General features: G+C 38.6%; 1 pseudogene; it reads right to left on the reverse strand.

The window, feature by feature from the left end:
• Nucleotides 1–331: 331 nt before the first annotated feature.
• LOC109446452 (heat shock protein HSP 90-beta-like) lies at nucleotides 332–2,490 on the reverse strand (annotated as a pseudogene).
• Nucleotides 2,491–17,270: the final 14,780 nt, after the last annotated feature.

A 17,270-nucleotide genomic window follows, 5' to 3' on the forward strand; every position in this document is an offset into this window, starting at 1 on the left:
TTCTTCAGGAAAACATGTCAAGCCCAAATAAATTGTTTTCTTCAGGAAACTGTTTTGGGTACTACCAATTGTTATTATTTTTTTGTATAAAACTTCATCTTCTTTGTTTTGCATACTTTAATTTCAGAACAAAGTAAACGAAAAACTCCACCACACACAACATCCAAACCCGATGTCAAATGTGGGAAGGGAAGGCTCAAGGCCCTTGTATCCTGCCTTAGGCAGAAAGACAGGACAGAAAAAAACCACTAGACATGAGCAGAGGAAATCAGGTGGGCCTGAGCCACTCAGGGCACTACACGGAGGGCATGAGGTCTGTAGGTAGGAACTCCTAATCTACTTCTTCCCTGGGAGAGGCATCCTCATCACCCTTAAGGGGGCGGGAATCTCATCAGGAACAGCAGCACTGGGTTCCTCCGCTGTCACTCATCTTCATCAATGCCTAGGCCTAGCTTGATCATGCGGTAGATGTGGTTGGAGTGGGTCTGGGGATCCTCAAGTGATCAACCAGAAGAGAGCAGCACAGTTTCAAACAGCAGCCCCACCAGGTCTTTAATAGCCTTGTCATTTTTGTCAGCCTCCAACCTCTACCACAGGGTCTCCACAATGGGGTGCTCAGGTTGATCTCCAGGTGCTTCTTCGCTGTCACGTAGCCCATTGTAGAGTTGTCCCGACGTGTCTGGGCTTTCATGATCTGCTCCATGTTGGCTGTCCAGCCGTAGGTGCTCGTCACAATGCAGCAGGGTGAAGACACAAGCCAACTGGAGATTGTTACCTTCTCAAACTTCTTATGCAAGACTTCTTTCATGAGTGTGCAGAAGTTCTCAAACTTGGGTTTGCTGTCTTCCATTTCTTTCTTCTTTTCATCCTCAGGGAACTCCAGACTCTCCTGGGTAACTGATACCAAGCTCTTCCCATCAAACTTCGTGAGCTGCTGCATGCAGTACTCATAGACAGGCTCCATCATTCATACTACCTTGATGCCCCGCTTACACACTCACTCCACAAGAGCAGAGTTGGCAAGCTGCCCTTTGCTGTCACCATGTAACAGAGGGACTTCTGGGTCTTCTTCATGTAACAGACATGTTCCAAAAGAGAGGTCATTTCATCTCCAGACTGGGCGGTGTTATGGCACAGCAGCTCAGAAAGGCCTTGCTGATTAGTAGTGTCCTCATGGATTCCAAACTTTAGGTTTTTAGCAAATGCCTCGTAGAATTTCTGATAGTTCTCCTTGTCTTCTGCCAGCTCAGAGTAGAGCTCAAGGCACTTCTTAACAATCTTTTTATGATGAACCTTCAAGATTTTGCTCTGCTGGAGCATTTCTCAGGAGATGTTCAAGGGTAGGTCCTCAGAGTAGACCATACCATGGATAAAGTTGAGATACTTTGATATCAACTCATCAAGCTGTCCTTGATGAACACATGGCAGACATAGAGTTTGATGTTGTTGTCCTTCTTGTTCTTAAAGAGGTCCAAGGGAGCATGATAGGAGATGAATAGCAATGCCTTCAATTCCAACTGATCTACAGAGAAATGCTTGGGTGCTGATTGGTTTACCCAGTCATTGGTTAGGTTCTTGTAGAACTCTCAGTATTCCTCCTGGATGATGTCTTCAGGGTTTCTGGTCCAAATGGGCTTGGTCTTGTTCAGTTCCTCCTGATCGATACATTTTTTCTTGATCTTTTTTGTTTTCTTTTTCTTATCCTTAGTATTATCACCCTCCTCATCTGAGCCCGTATCTTCAGTCTTGGGCTTCTCCTCGTCATCTTTATCTTCCTCTTCTTTCTCACCTTTCTCTTCCTCAGCTTCATCATCACAGATTTCTTTCTCATTCTTTCTCCAAATAAAGTGTGATGGGATAATCTATGTACTGTGAGTGCTTCTTCACCACTTCTTTGACCTGCCCCTCCCCTACGTATTCTGTCTGGTCTTCCTTAAGGTGGAGGATCACTTTGGTACCCTAGCCAATGGGTTCACCATGGTCAGCTCCTACGGTGAAGGAACCCCCAGCAGAAGAATCCCAGGAATGCTGCTCATCATCATTGTGCTTTGTGGTCACAACCACTTTCTCTGCCACCAGGTAGGCAGAATAAAAGCCAACACCAATTTGTCCAATCACGGAGATGTCTGCACCAGTCTAGAAAGCCTCCGTAAATGCTTTACTACCAGACTTGGCAAGACTTCCCAGATTATTTATGAGATCAGCTTTGGTCATGCCAATGCCGGTGTCCAACCAGAGTCAGTGTGTGTTCCTGGGGGTGGGGATGATGTGAATTTTCAGCTCTTTACCACTGTCCAACTTGGAAGGGTCAGTCAGGCTCTCATAGCATATCTTGTCAAAGGCATCAGAAGTATTGCTAATCGATTCCCAAAGGAAAATTTCTTTGTTGGAATAGAAGGTGTTATTGATAACAGACATGAGTTGGGCAAGCTCTGCCTAGAAGGCAAAAGTCTCCACCTCCTCCTCTTCATGGTGCACTTCCTCAGGCATCTTAACATGAAGAGATGCAAATACTAGAGAGCAGGGTGGGCAGGGACTGTGACCGACTCACACACTGTAAGAAGCGTGCGGGGTAATTCAAGAGAGGGTGTCCCAATTGTTACTGACAGTTTCATGCTTCATGCCCCCCATGGTATTTTTTGAATCTCGTTTCCTTTGTATTTATCACATTTTTAGTTTTGTATCACTGGGCTTCCCCAGTAGGTGATAAGCTCTGTGAAGGCAAGGGCAGTATTTTTGTTCATTTTTCTGTACACACCTAATATATAGCACAGGGCTTTGTACATTATAGGTGATCTGTAAATAGTTAGATGAATAAAGACAGTTTGCCAACTATCCATTCTGTAAGAGTTTTGAGTTTAGAAGCACCATTTAATTAATTTTAGTCCACTCATTTTATGGAAAACATGACTTATTCATTTACAGACCCACATTGTTAAAAGGCTCATTTCTTTTTTGGCTATAAAGCAGTTCTTAGAAAATATTATGAAAAATGAAGTGCAAGTTAATCAGAGAAGTGAAAATTAAATTTTCCCTGAAATGTCCTCAGAATTAAAACTCAGAGAAACCATTCAGAAGGCAAAAATGTGACTACATTTGCCAAATCCAAAATATTTTTAGTAATATTTTATGGTGATTGTCAATACTCTCAGAGCTTAGACACAGACTATGGATGTAGCAGGAACACTTTTCTGAATCCAGAGGAAGAGCTATTTGGAATCGAAAGTGGCCTTACAATTGGAAAGACTGTCTAGCAGAACATACAGCATTTGAGAAGTGGCCAACACTAAATAGATTATCTTTACCCTCTTCCCTAATTATTTTTGAAAGCAAGTATGACCTAATTCATTAAACACTCCCACGTTATGGGATCCTTCTGCCTTGAATTTTTTTTTTAATGATTATTTTTAAAATTAAATTTATCAGGATGACATTTGTTAGTAATATATAGGTTTCAAGTACACATTTATATAAAACATCACCTATATATTGCATTGTGTGTTCACCACCCAGAGTCAGTTCTCCCTCCATCACCATATATTTGACCCACTTTTGCCTCTTTTACCTCCTCCCACCCCCTTACCCTCTGGTAACCATGAAACTGTTGTCTTTGTCTATGAGATTTTGTTTCTTTGTTTGTCTTGTTCCTTTGTTGCTTTAAGTTATATCCCACATATGAGTGAAGTCATATGGTTCTTGACTTTTTCTGTCTGACTTATTTCACTTAGCATGATAATCTCATGATCCATCCATGTTGACGCAAATGGCAGTATTTCATCTTTTCTTATGGCCGAGTAATATTCCATTGTATATATGTGCCACATCTTCTTTATCCAGTCACCTATCGAAGGGCACTTTGGTTGTTTCCATGTCTTGGCCACCATGGATAATGCTGTAATGAACATAGGCGTTCATGCATCTTTACGGACAAATATTTTCAGATTTTTTGGGTAGACACCCAGAAGAGGGATTATTGGGTCATATGGTAATTCTATTCTTCATGTTTTGAGGGGCCTCCATACTGTTTTCCATAGTGGCTGTACCAATTTACATTCCCACTGAGAGTGTATGAGTGTTTCTTTTTCTGTACAGCCTTTCCAACACTTGTTATTATTTGTCTTGTTGATGATAGCGATTCTAACCAGTGTGAGGTGATATCTCATTGTGGTTTTGATTTGCATTTCCCTAATAGCTAGTGAAGTTGAGCATTTTTTCATATATCTCTTGGCTGTTTGTATGTCTTCTTGGGAGAAGTGTCTGTTCAGGTCCTCTGCCCATGATTTAATTGGATTGTTTTCTTTTTGTTGTTGTTGAGTTGTAAGAGTTCTTTATATATTTTGGATATTAGCCCCTTATTGGAGGCGTTGTTTGCAAATATCTTCTCCCATTTGGTTGGTCACCTCTTTGTTTTGTTGATGGTTTCTTTTGCTGTGCAGAGCTTTTTAGTTTGATATAGTCCCATTCATTTATTTTAGCTTTTACTTCCCTTGCCTTTGAGGTCAAATTCATAAAATCCTCTTTGAACCCAAGGTCCATAAGTTTAATACCTATGCTTTCTTCTATGCAGTTTATTGTTTCAGATCTTATGTTTAGGTCTTTGATCCATTTTGAGTTAATTTTTGTATATCGTGACAGATATCAGTTTAGTTTCATTCTTTTGCACATGGCTTTCCAATTTTTCTAGCACCATTTATTGAAGAGGCTTTCTTTTCTCCATTGTATGTTTTTGGCTCATTTGTCATAAATATATATGTGGGTTTATTCCTGGGTTTTCAATTCTATTCCATTGGTCTGTAAGTCTGTTTTTCTGCCAGTACCATGCTGTGTTGATTATTGTCACTTTGTAGTACAAATTAAAGACAGGGAGTGTGATACCTCCAGCCTTGTTCTTATTTCTTAGGATTGCTTTGGCTATTCAGGGTCCTGTGTGATTCCATAGAAGTCTGAGGATTTTTTTGTTCTATTTCTTGAAAAAATGCCACTGGGATTTTGATGGTGATTGCATTTAATCTGCATATTGCTTTGGGTAATATGGTTATTTTAACTACAAGGTTGATCACAAAATACAGTGAATGTTTAAGTAAAAAAATTATTACAGTAAAAGACACATTGCCATTAATCCACCTAAAATACTCCCCCTCACTTCGAACACACTCATCCCATCATTATTGCCACTTCCTGAAGCAGTTCTGGAAGTCCTCTTTCATGAATGTCTTTAGTTGGCCTGTCGTGGCTGCCTCGATGTCCTGAATCATTTTGACTTTGGGGAAGAGCCAGAAGTTGCATGGTGCCAGATCTGGTGAATAAGGTGGATGAGGACACACCATAATGTTTTTATTTGACAGAAATTGCCATACCAGAAGTGATGTGGGACACGGAACATTGTCTTGATGGAGGACGATTTATAGAACACTTTAAAGCACACCTTCTCTCACACCCGACTGACACACTGTAGCTCACACCCGACTGACTGCACCAAACAAGTTGAAACTTGTCACACACTGTTACTAAGGTTCAAGGTGCCACTTCCTGTATTGAAGGTCCCTGCCTTTCCATTGGATGGCATTTTGCAGCAGCATTCACCATATTTTGTGACCACAATGGAAAGATTCCATGTCATACATTGCTCTGGTACAGCAATTTCTGTCAAATAAAAACATTATGGTGTGTTCTTATCCACCTTATTCACTAGATATGGCACCATGCAACTTCTGGCTCTTCCCCAAAGTCAAAATGACCATGAAAGATAAATGTTTTGAATTAATTCAGGACATCGAGGTAGCCGCAGCAGTGCAACTGAAGACACTAACAAAAGAGGATTTCTAGAACTGCATCAGAAAGTGGCAAGAATGATGGGATAAGTGTGTTTGAATCAAGGGGGATTGATGGCAGTGTATCTTTTACTGTAATAAAATTTTAAAAATTTAAACATTCACTGTAGTGTTTGATCACACCTTGTAGGTATGTCTGCCTCCAAAACTTTGTCCTCTGCCAGGCTGTACTGCCAGGTGAGGAATGCAATTAGGCTAAGAGAAAAAGATGCATGCCTTTCTTTTTTCTTTTCTCTGCTCATTGACACAGCAGAAGATGGGTAGCATTTCTTTAGTGTAGTTATATTTATGATTCATAAATACAGATCCAGACTTGTGCAAGTATATGCATTCTAGTTTCCTCCTCTATGAGCTTTAACCATGTTGAATAAACAATGGTTTTATAGCTCTTGATACACAGGGATGAAATTGCTTAAGACATGGATGGCAATGGTTTTAAAATACGTAATGTTTTAAGTCACCAGAGCTGTGACTGGCTGGAAGGCCCTCACATTGCCTTTGGGTTGTCTCATATGTTTTTCCTCTTAGATTCTAAGTGGCTCAAACACAGCTACCCTTTCCCTTTAAGACTCTCTACTAGTCAGCATAAATAAATGAGTACTTTAGGACAATGGTATCAGGCTAGAAATGGTGGTGGCCCAACTATAGACAAATTAGAGCTGCCTAGACAGAGCTTCTCAGTCAAAAAGTTATACACACATACTCTTATTTTGTGTAGGGCCTACTGTATGCTTTATTTCACTAGCTTTGCTTTGCTTTTTGGAGGGTTGCTTTTAATTCCTTTCTCTTTTAGTTTGGCAGCTACAGTCAATCCTCTCCTCCCCTGCCCCAGGCCTACCAGAATAAGGGCACTTGATTTCTGCATCAAAAGTCCAATAGTATATAGAAAGTCATTCATCGAGAACTAAGGGGCCTGTTTAAACAGTGGTGGTCATGCAAATTAGTGTGATTGCTGGCCCAGGTCCTGAAAGAAATTAAGTTGAACTGAATAGAAACCAAGCTATGAGAGTTTGATTTTAAATAAGGTTTGAAAGCACACATTTCCACTCTGGTACCAGATTTTTTTTCATGTCACTATCGTGAATTGCTACCAGTTGCTTGAAATTAATAAACTTGTGTGTATAATAGGGCTATAGAGATTTGTTGAGTTTGTGATAATAGCATTGTTGGCAGGGAGATTAATGTTTTTAATTTATCTTCACTGTTTTGTTAGACAACATGAAATGATTTTGAGATACACCTTTACTATTAGTTTTGTAAATTCTCCCACACCTGCCTCTCCCACCCTGAGAGCTAGAGAAGGAGCAATAAAATGAAAGCCTTTTCTGGGGCCAGGATTCATTTGACTTTGAATCTCTGGGTTAGTTTGACCAGAGTTTTGTTTTGTTTTTTTAATTGAACTATATTTGACATATAACATTATACAAATTTAAGGTATACAACATGTTGATTTTATACTTTTATATATTGTAATATGATTGCCATTGTAGTGATAGTTGGCACTTTTATCACATCACATAATTATTTCTTTTTTGTGATAGCGATAATTAAGATCTAGTCTCTAAGCAAATTTGATGACTATAATACACTATGATTGTCTATACTGTATATTAGACCTCCAGGAGTTATTTATCAAATAGTTACAAGTTTTTATTATTATTATTTTTCAAAGATTTTTTATTGGGGAAGAGAAACAGGACTTTATTGGGGAACAGTGTGTACTTCCAGGACTTTTTTCCAAGTCAAGTTGTTGTCCTTTCAGTCTTAGTTGTGGAGGGTGCAGCTCAGCTCCAGGTCCAGTGGCCGTTGCTAGTTGCATTGGGCGCTGCCCACTATCCCTTGCGGGACTCAAGGAGTTGAACCGGCAACCTTGTGGTTGAGAGCTCACTGGCCCATGTGGGAATCCAACCGGCAGCCTTCGGTGTTAGGAGCATGGAGCTCTAACCGCCTGAGCCACTGGGCTGGCCCCAAATCGTTACCAGTTTTGACCAGAGTTATTTTTAAAAGTGCCATAGATTATTTCCCTTCAAACTCGTCTTTCTCTGACTTTGGCTGTTCTGCCCCACCTCTTCCAACAATGGCCAACTTGGGCAATTGACAGGGACAAGCTCTGAAGTTCTGAACTCATGCAGTGAATAACAGGAAGTGGGGCAAGATACCTTTGGCTAATCCCTCTGAAGTCCCACCCCCTGTCATTAATTTCCTTGCCCTATTTCTACTTGGCAGCCACTGCTCAGCATCTCAAAGAGATGGTAACAGGATTTAGTGGGACTTCCCTAAATCTCAGTGTCATGGTATCATTAAACTCTCATGATTCTATTTCCACTTATATTTATCTTTTATTCTCATGCCTAGGATGAATTTATAAATAACATCAAGACAATGTCTATGTTGAATTAGTATGGAGGATATGAAAAGAAGATTCAAAGGGGAAGGCATGACCCCCTTCCTTATGTTGAATTTTAAATTCTGAAATATATATAGAAGAGTATATGTAATGTGACTGTACAGTAAAAAAGCAATAAAATGAACAGCAATGTGTTCTCCACCTTGCTTGAAAAATAGAACATAACAGTATCTCTGAATTTCCCTATGTCGTGGGTCTCTTCCTAATCCCACCACCTCTTGCCTTTCAGAGATAACCCCTATCCTAAATATTGTGTTATTAATTTTCTTGCTTTTCTTCATGGTCATACCACATATGTATGTATTCTTAAATAATAAATCACTTAATTTCATGAAGTTTTAAGCTATATATAAACTGAATCATATCTACACGTATGCTTCTATGACTTGCCTTTTTTTTGCTCAACATATGGTTTTGAGATTAATCTGTGTTGTGCATAGCTAAGTTTTGTTTATTTTTATTGTTGTATAGCAGTCTATTGTTTTACCTCAATTTTTAAATCTATTCTCTTGCTGATGGATATTTGGGCTCCTAAATTGTATATTAATATCATATTAAAATATTACATAGAAAATTTCTCAACGAAATATTTTCAAATTGGTTTATCAGATTGCCTTTTGCTTGAAATGGCTATACGCAATTCCTTGTTAAGACTTTAAATTTTTTCTTTAGGTGGGGTAATTTCTTTTCTTTTTCATTAGTTTAAGGTGTACAAAACAATGTAATAGTTAGACATTTACAACCCTCACAAAGTGATAACCCCCCCAAATAAAGCTCCTTGGACATCGTATATAGCTGTTACAATTCCATGACTCTATTCCCTATGCTGAACTCCACATCCTATGACTGTATATATGTGCGTGTGTATATATAATTAAATAATATGTATTTAATTATAGTTGACATTCAATATTATTCACCTTCAGGTGTACACTGCATCTACACAGTCCATGAAGTGGTCTCTCTAATAAGACAAGTGCCCATCTGACACCCTACACAATCTTTACAACATTATTGATTATATTCCCCAAACTGTCTTTCATATCCCCGTGGCAATATTGTGGCTACTAATTTGCATTTTCCAATCCCTTTACCTTCTCCCTCATCCCCACCCACCTCCCATCTAGCAACCATCAGTTTTTTTCTCCACGTCTCTGAGACTATCTGTATAGTTTGCTCATTTATTCAGTTCTTTAGATTCCACATATAAGTGAAATCATGTGGTACTGATGCCTCAGCTTGTTGATTCTTACCATGTATTTTTTCCAGGCACTTTGTGGACATCTTATGGTGTCGACACCAGAATGAAACAATTTCACAAACTTAATTGTCTGACCTCATATATACAGACACACACATATTGCAATCTGTTAGCTGTGCATGTTCATTCTTTAATTCAGTAGTCATCTGTGTAGATAAGCCAATGTATTACATACTGTTAGGAATCCAAAGACAATAGAATTGACTTAAGCCTTGTAGACTATAAAATGGTATCTGCTAATTTAGTTTGTAGTTTACAATGGAGTCTTTCTCTGTGTTAATTTATTTGATTACAAATTTTAAAAAAAGAATTCATTTCCATTATTGTTAAAGGAGAAATATTTAGATCTGGTTGTTGATTTAATTGATCTTAATGTATAAGTTTGGGGTTACCCATGAACTAATCTGCCATTTACAAAGCTATCTGTAACAGGGAATGTCCCTGCTTTAAGTATAGTCAGGTAAACTAATTTCATGCAGATAGCTTCCTTTTTTGCTTGTAGAATATGTAGGTGTTGGCTATTGCATTTTTTTCATGTTATTTCAAAAACTATTTGTGTGCATCATTATTCAGTTTCTTTAACAATAAATAGCAAAGTTGTTGCTAACCTTACAGAAATGAGGGCTGTTGCAATTCTGCTTTTCTGAACATGAAGAACCAACCTGATTAAAGAAGGGAAACTAACGGCTTCACTTTTCTCCCTTCTTACCTCTCGTCACAGCTGATCAAAGTCCTTTTTCCTATCCAATCTACCAACGGGGACTGGTTTGCATGAAATTGTACAGTATGTGATTGAAAGGTCAGTCTCTGAAATTCAGGTCCGGGCTTTGAAACTTACCAGCTATGTTACTGTGGCAGGTTATTTCACTTCTTAAAACCTAGGTTTCCCCATGTATGAAAGTGGGTTTAGTAGTATGTTTTACAGGATTAGAGTCAATTTAAATAGGATGATGCATGAAAAGTAATGAATATATTATCTGACATTAGTTTAGTGTTAAATAAATGTTGAGATGAAGCTATGATCCATGTGATCCAATGTACTTAGTTTCTTTACTTACATTTAATACGCTCCTTGAAGAGGACACATAGGTGTTAGCAACATTTCTAAAACCTCCTTTTGTCTCACCTCCACTCCGTTACTTGACTCCCCCTCTGCAAACTCTCCTTAAACTCATTCTCCAGTTATCAACAAAAAGCCTCTTATCCTTTCAGTCTTCCTTCTTCTCCCAGTTCTGAATCACAAAATCCCAAGGGAAGACACATCTCTGGGGAATTCTGGGGAAGAAACTGAGTGGGTTGGTAATCACTGTTTGATGGTGGTAAAATGGCCAGCACACTAATATACAAAAATCACTTTCTCTGATCATGTTTTATCAATCCTGATGCACTTTTAAAAATTGTCATTCACTTGCACGTTATTGTAAGCTTCTGCAGCCAAATAATTGAATCAATGACCAATCCAATTGAAAGGAATGGCAGTTTGGATGGTCACGAGGCAGGTAATTTTGGAGAAGGATGCTCCAAATGCTAAGCAATAATGATGAAAACAAACATGTCATTTATAGCACGATGGACATTTGTGCTGTATTTTACAATTTTATGAGTGTTTTCACCTAAGTTATCTAATCTGATTCCCTCACATAAATCTTATGAGGTTGGTGCAGTAGACATAATTGTCTCCTTTTAAATAAATAAAGAGACTGAATCATAGGAGACTAGTATTATGTGAAGTGCTGCAGTGAGGGGTTTCAGATAATCAGAGAGCCAGACGAGAGCCCTCATCATCGAGGAGAGAGGCAGACAAAGTAGAGCTGGCAGAGGGGCACAGGAAGCAAAGGGCCCCCTCTTAGTCTACCCTGCCATGGACCCTGGGGAGGAGAAACATCTCATTTGGTACTGATGCCTCAGCTTGTTGACTCTTACCATGTATTTTTCCAGGCCCTTTGTCGACATCTTATGGTGTCAGCACCAGAATGAAACTTTATCTGCAAAACTCATTAGTCTACGAGAGAAAATTCTATTAACGGTTGCCTTTCTTCTACTGTGATATACAAACACAAATGAGTTAATCAAAGAAAAACTATGTTTTTATAAAAAACAGGAAAGATTTTCTTAGGTGATTATTAATAACTACGAATTGTTAAGTGTGTCTGTTGTGGTTTTACAGCACAAGGACACCACAGTCAAGTAAGACCTTTTATCCCCCAGTAAAGAGCAATGGTACATTTTATTCAATACATTAAATTATATAAACATTAGCCACAACATGTTGATTCAGCTTCACAGGAAATGAAAATCAATACCATCTGTGTGGATACACTCCACATTACCATAGTACACACTGTAACGTGTTCATTGCGTCTCAGCTCCAAAAACTCACTTCATTAGAATGACATTATTGTAAGTTTTTAAAAAGTCTCTTTAGCATGCATATAAAAAATCCAAATCAAGAAGTCAAGAGATTTTGAATCTAGATTTCAGCAGCAATTTTCTCCAGCTGCTTTGAGTTTGCCTAGTGTTCAACAAAGAAACTGTCATGAGATACGCGTCTTCAAAGACGGTGAAACATGGACCAAGCGCCTGACGTAGCGCTTAGCACATAGTAGGTGCTCAAACAATATTTGTTGAATGAATGAATCAGCATGAGATGCACTATCAATTTAATAATATTCTTAGGCAAAATAGAAACCTTAAACGTCCCATTGAATGTAAGATGCACGATGATTTTGAAAAGGTGAAAAAATTTGTGATTTAGAATCTAAGAAAAGTAATAGTAGTTCTAGGAAAAGCAGGCATTAAGTAAACCAGAATTTTGGAGGACAAAGAGTTTCTTTTCAGGCAGAGGAACTAGCTAATTCTTTACTATAATTATCCAGAGGGAATATTAGGAGGGGGCCTCTTTTATTTATTTATTTATTTATTTATTTATTTATTTTTGAGAGTTCCAGAAATCTTGAGTGGGAGGGGCTTGGAGGTGACAATCTGGATGGAAAGAGAATGAGTGAACCACTGAGGGACCTGCTTTAAAAAAGCATTTGTTTAGCTAGTACACTGATTTTCTTTAGAGTGTATGTTTATTTGGGAAGGCTTGGACTGGATTGGGAGTGAGGAGGGGTTGATGGTGATTATGTAGAGTGAAAAACTTTTCCGTTTTGGAAAATGTATGAATATATGTATAGATCTATGTTTTGTCTACTCTGTGTTTATCTGCTTGTCTATCTCTTTTTATCTTTCTCTTGTTCAAAGCAATAGACTCAAATTGTTGTCTGTTTTTATTGACAATAACCTCTGTTTTTTCTATATTATTGTACTTCTTCAGGCTCTTCCATATTCAGGGAATTTCCCGAGGGAGCGTCTTTGTCTTATCTATCTCTCCACACCCGCAGCATTAGCATACAGCCTGGCTTCCAGTAGGTGTGAAATAAAATGATTTATTGCAATGGATGCTCTTGAAAAGCCTAGATGATAGGGTTAATTGTTTTCAGCACATTCACGTATCAGGTCATCTTTCATTTTGTGGAGAGCATGATGAAGCGAGATTAGAGGCCCAACCTGGAGTCATAAATAAAAGTCAGAAGAAAGCCTGAGCTAGAATTCAGAGGATGCAAGTACCAGTGGTGTACTTTGCATCATACTCACCAACTTCTAGCAAAAGTCACATGGATGTTCCTTGCAAATGTATTTGTCCTTTGTGTCCTTTGTGGGAATTGGGGCTGTTTTATTATTATTTCAAAAGTTTAAAAGCCAGGCATGAGCTTTAAATTAATTTTTTGGGGGTAGGTTTGATCTTTCTTTGAGTTACTCGCACTCACCTTGTGACTATGGTCACATGTATGTGCAAGACGGCCGGTGACAAGTGGTGTGTGCGCTTACATCCGTGTGATTACATGGGTCTCATTGTTTCTGGTACTTTAATCCAAATTTCTTAACCAACTCCTTCTGAATTGGATATTCAGTACAGCTATGCCAATTCTGCAGCTTCAAAACAAAGTCATTTTTAAGCTATTTGAACGTGGAAAAAAATCTGAACGATTTCTGAAAGCACAAAGCAGGTATTTTCTTCAAACTCAAGTAACTGAAATAACTGAAGAGATTTAGTTCAAATTGCAAATAAATTCGCCTTTGGATTGAGACAAGGCAAGAGAAATATCAGAGGGTCAAAAGGAACATTTTAGAGTAAGTTATAAACAGAATATAGGGATTTAGAATGGAAAAGCTGGACTCAACAATAAGAGGGGGTCATGACATCTTGGTAAGTATTTTTAAAATTTTTTTTTTAAGCTTACTGTGTTAACCCAGGATTTTATTTCCCCTGACTCTAATTGAGAATATTTTAGTGATTCTCATTCTCTCTCTCTCTCTCTCTCTCTGTCTCTGTCTCTGTCTCTGTCTTCCCCCACCCCCCCAGCTTTCTATCCCTCCCTCCTGCCCTTCTTCCTTCCTGCCTCCCTGTGTGTGTATTTAGAAGACTAGGGAATGGTACTTTGTACTTTGTTATGTCTCAGTTCACAGAAATTTAAAGCATATAAAAGCCTTGGACCAGATCTCATCACTATTCCCTGCCTCTTTCTAGAACACTGATTCCAAAAATTTCCATTTCTTAGAGGAATTAGTCTGTGGCTGGTATGATCTCAAATTCCCAGGAGAAGTTTAGAGAAACTAATTTTCCAAGTGTCTGACTTTCTCTAACCTCAACAATATTAATGTAAATAAATAAAAACAGCACACTTGAAAAGCAGGTAAGATGATTAGATGTGCCTGTCCATAGGTAATTAGCACAGTACACTTATGATTTATTGGAAAGTGAGAGGGCAATTGGAATGACTTCTGCTATTCTGTAGCTGCGTGTTGGTGTTAAATTCTGTGTTTTCTGGATCTGTAAAAGTCTCTAGTATGATATCATCATTTTAAGCATGTTTAAATGGGAGTTCTCTAATTAGGGATTTATTCTCGTTGCAGTTGATGCTGAGTTAAAATTTACTTTTTCCACCATCTGCTTAAAAGAGTTCCTAAAGCCAATGATCACTGTAAAAAAGATTTATGAGACCATTAATAAATATTTGTTGATCGAGTGAATGGGGAGGTTTGGGTAGGAACATATAATAAATTCACCATTCCTCCAATTCAGTGAGTCTATAGTATGTCAGAATTATACTTTATTTCCTGTCACTGGGAGTGGGGTAGCTCTTCTCACATTGTAGTCATCTGCCACTCCTGCCTAACATGCAACTCTCATCTCCTGGTATTCCTACAGTTGTACTCTAGGTTCCAGCAATAGCAAGTGGCTTGTGTTTCTGCAACCTGTTTTTATACTGTACGCTTGCTGTTGTTTCTCTGCCTGAGGTGTCCTACCCATGATTTTCCTGGGAAAGTCTTACTCAGCTCTGAGTCAGGACTCAAATACTACTTCCTGTGTAAGGGCTTTCCTGAGTGTCCTGGATAACCACTCTCCTCACTCCCCCGCAAAGGTATGCAAGGCAATCTTCTGATTGAATTTACTGGTTGGTTGATGTGTCCGGTTCCTCGATGGATTGAGGGCAGGTGCCTTGTGTGTCTGCCTTTTATAACCTACTGCCTGGCATAGTATTTTACACGTGGTATGTGCCCTTGAGATATTTACAGAATGAATGAGTATATTCTTTGGTATAAACCATAAACATAACTTTACAGTGCTCATAGATCTGGTTAGATTTCTTATATCTATCTCTTTCAGGTATAATTTTCTTTACATAAGTGATGTATACCTAAACACATATTTTTAATTTGGGGAATTTAATCAAATTCTAGATTTATGCTGCATTGGCCAATATAGTAGCTGCTAGCCACATGTGGCTATTTATGTTTAAATCAATAAAAATTAAATAAAATTTAAAATTCAGTTCTCAGTAGCCTGTGCCATATTTTAAGTATTCAATAGCTACATGAGGCTAGTGGCTACTTTATTGGACAGTGCAGACAGAGAATGTTTCCATTATTGCCCAAAATTCTATTGCACAGAGCTCCCTTAGAGAAACTGGCTGTCTTTGGTAACGTGTCACTTCTTCTGTAAAGTAAATCATCACATTTAAACTAATTACCTTTGAAAATCTGGATGCTCATATAGCCAGGTTATTTAAATAGTCTTAAAAACGTGGGATAGCTATCCATTTTACAAATATTTTAAATAGTCTATATTTAAATGTAAAATATGTTCAGCAAACTGAAATACTGAGAGTAATGAATTAATATGTACACCATTTCATTACCTTTCCCTCCTGAGATACCAACAAAATCATAGCAAAAATAAAATTGTTTTAGGGGCAGCTGGATGGCTCAGTTGGTTAGAGTGTGAGCTCTGAGCAACAGGGTTGCTGGTTTAATTCCCACATGGGCCAGTGAGTTGCGCCCTCCACAACTAGATTGAAAATGAGCTGCTGCTGAGCTTCCAGAGGGGCAGCTGGATGGCTCAGTGGGTTGGAGTGCGAGCTCTCAACAACAAGGTTGCTGGTTCGATTCCCACATGGGAAGGTGGGCTGCGCCCGCTGCAACTAAAGATTGGAAACAACAATTGGACTTGGAGCTGAGCTGCACCCTCCACAACTAAGTTGATGGACAATGACTTGGAGCTGATGGACCCTGGAGAAGCACACTGTTCCCCAATATTCTCCAATTAAAAAAAAAAAAAAACTATTAGAGGAAATCTGTGTAAGCTTTAAAAAAAAGAAAAGAAAAGAAAAATATCTTAAGTGTTATAACTCCACAACATGAAGAAAGTGGAAATGGAACAAAGATCATCAGTGGACAAGGGAATTCAAGAAATTACTGGAATATAGAAAAGTGGTGAAGTAAATAGGAGAAAGCAGCCTGTACTATATTATACTTAGTAACTTTAGACACAAATGAGGTCAGGAATGAATTGTATAACAAAATGGAAAGATTTATTAAAAGTCTGTCAGTTGGAGAGCGCTTGCAATTTGCCACAGTAAGAGAAAAATTACCTGTATCTGTCGCATTGAGGCATGTTAGAACATCAGGGATGAAGAGAATATGGAAGGAGACAGAAAAGGGCACCTACACAAGGATAAGAAACAACCTGGTAAAAAGCTTATAATCAGCAACACTGGTTACTGGAACATAATGGAGCAAGGCTCTGAAGGTTTCTTATGTATTCGGTACGAGGGCATAATAAAGACATTTTCAGACATGTCCCATTGACAAAGTTTACCTACAATCCACTCCTTCTTAAGAAGTTACTAGAGTACATTCTTACAAAAACAAGGGACCAATAAATACACATAGAGGCTTATGGTGGATTGGACTCCTGCTTCCAATTATTCACCTCTTCCCTGTCATCAATATATACGAGGTGTATATATTGCAATATGTGATATCGAGCCTTTCCATTGTGATCACAAATATACGGTGAATGCTGCTCCTGAGTGCCATCCAACGGAAAGGCAGGGATTTTCAATACGGGAAGTGGAGTGCGGAACCTTAATAACATTGTTTGACAAGTTTCAACTTGTTCAGGGATGTCAGTTGGGTGTGAGCTACAGTTGAAAGATGGTGCATTTTAAAGTGTGCCGTAAATCATGACAACGTTCCGTGTCACACATCGCTTCTGTTATATGGCAGTTTCTGTCAAATGAAAACATTACGGTGTGTCCTCATCCACCTTATTCACCAGATCTGGCACCATGTAACTTCTGGCCCTTCCCCAAAGTCAAAATGATTCAGGACATTGAGGCAGCTATGACAGTGCAACTAAAGACACTCATAAAAGAGGACTTCC

This window comes from Rhinolophus sinicus, chromosome 4, assembly GCF_057876585.1.
Source record: "Rhinolophus sinicus isolate RSI-liver-muscle chromosome 4, RSI-T2T, whole genome shotgun sequence".
Taxonomy (NCBI): domain Eukaryota; kingdom Metazoa; phylum Chordata; class Mammalia; order Chiroptera; family Rhinolophidae; genus Rhinolophus; species Rhinolophus sinicus.